General features: G+C 37.5%; 1 protein-coding gene across 1 annotated transcript in view; it reads left to right on the forward strand.

Moving 5' to 3' along the window:
* GUCY1A2 (guanylate cyclase 1 soluble subunit alpha 2) overlaps positions 1-1,894 on the forward strand; it is a 255,199-nt gene that overhangs the window by 123,160 nt on the left and 130,145 nt on the right. The gene's annotated exons all lie outside the window — the stretch shown is intronic.

The following is a 1,894-nucleotide window of genomic DNA, read 5'->3' on the forward strand; positions in this document are numbered from 1 at the left end:
CCAGGGTTAATTTTAATTAGAATTGTTAGATTATGTGTATGTGAGATCAAAGAATCTTAAACTATTGAATACCCTTGTTCCAAAGGATCTTTTTTTTTTAATTTCATATTAATACAAGGGTACAAATGATTAGGATACATTGTTTGCATTTCTAGATAAAGTTCAAGTTGTAGTTGAGCCCTTCACCCAGGGAGTGTGCTGTGTACCCTTCCATTGTGCACATTAGATGAGAGCTTACCAATTCCTCCTTACCATTGGATCATTTTTAAATCAGCTATTTTCAATTTTAATGACATTATAATTTATCACATCTTAGGTTCACTCTTTGAAAACCTATGATCTAAATAAGGTGGCCTGAGAATTTACTCATCCAAGATCCTGGCCTCCGGAATGTCGAGGATGGCTGGAAGCATGATGATTTTGCTCCCTGTTTCCTGGATCTAGGACTAGAACAATATTTGACACCCATGAAGGCCGTGAAAGGAATTGTTTCACATATTTGCATTTATCTTATATGTCCCAATATTTCTGGTCTTGGGCCTTTAGGTGGCCTGTCATCACAGAAGTCTAGAATTCTTATTCTGAGTCTAGAAGGACCTCAAGGTTCAAATCTTGGCTCTGCCTCTCAATGATATGTCCCTAGCCAAGTTTTGAAATATCCCTTTGTTGCAGTTTTCTGATCTGTAAAACAAAGATTTCCTAAGGTTGTCAGAGGATTAAGTGGAATAACTCCTTTGGAATTGTGCCCCAGAACATGCTAAATATGTGATGATTGGTAACAGTATAGCACAAGAGTCCTTACTGCGGTTACTGCCCAAGCTTTTCAACTTTAAAAATTGCTTCTCATTCAAAATGATCTGAATGTACTTTTTTCCTGCCAAATCAAATTACATTGTTCCTGCAATATAGACTTTAGGTAGATATTAGAAAGACAGTACCATAGTTACACTAACTGTACTAAGATGTGATTCACTGGTAACCCTACCTCTCCAAGAAGTATTTGTGTTTAAGAAGAGATGTGTATGAAAAAATGCTCAATGTCTCTAATCATCCAAGAAATGCAAATCAAAACAGCAATGAAATATCATCTAACCCCAGTGAGGTGCTATCAAAAAGTCTTTATCAAAAAGTCTCAAAACAACAGATGACAGCATGGATGAGGAGAGAAAGGAACACTTTTACACTATTGGTGAGACTATAAAGTATTACAACCTCTTTGGAAAATAGTAGGGTGATCCCTCAAAGAACTCAAGTAGACCTAACATGTGATCCAGGAATCCTACTATTGATTATTTACCCAAAGGAAAAAAATCATTTTATCAAAAGGACACTTGAATGTTTACTCCAGCACAATTCATAATCACAAAGTTGTAGAATCAGCTCACGTGCCCATCAATTCATGAGTGGATTAATAGAATGTGCTATATGTATACCATGTGTATACCATATGTACTACTCAACCCTAAGAAAATAATACCTTTTGCAAAAATCTGGATAGAACTGGAGACCACTCTCCCAAGAATGGAAAAACAAACAGCATATATACTATTAAATTGGAACCAACTGATCAGCGCTCATGTGCACAGAGGGGAGTAAAACTCAATAGGAAGTGAGCAGGTAGAAGGACAGAGGACAGGATGGAGAAACGCCTGGCAGGTGCAATGTGTGCCCTCTGGCGATGGACACATGTAACTATGGCTCACGCAGTGCAAAAGCAACTCATGTAACCGAAACATGAATTGGCCTCCAGAATGTCGGGGATGGCTGGAAGCGTACAGGGAATGCTCCTGTGATATTCTGAGGGTTTTTACAAAAGGTTTTTTTTGTTGTTGTTTACTGTTTACATCTTCTAATTGTTGAAGATTTAGGCAAGAAATAAACTGAAGTAAAGGCT

This window comes from Otolemur garnettii, unplaced genomic scaffold, assembly GCF_000181295.1.
Source record: "Otolemur garnettii isolate 467f Iridium unplaced genomic scaffold, OtoGar3 scaffold00266, whole genome shotgun sequence".
NCBI classification, from domain to species: domain Eukaryota; kingdom Metazoa; phylum Chordata; class Mammalia; order Primates; family Galagidae; genus Otolemur; species Otolemur garnettii.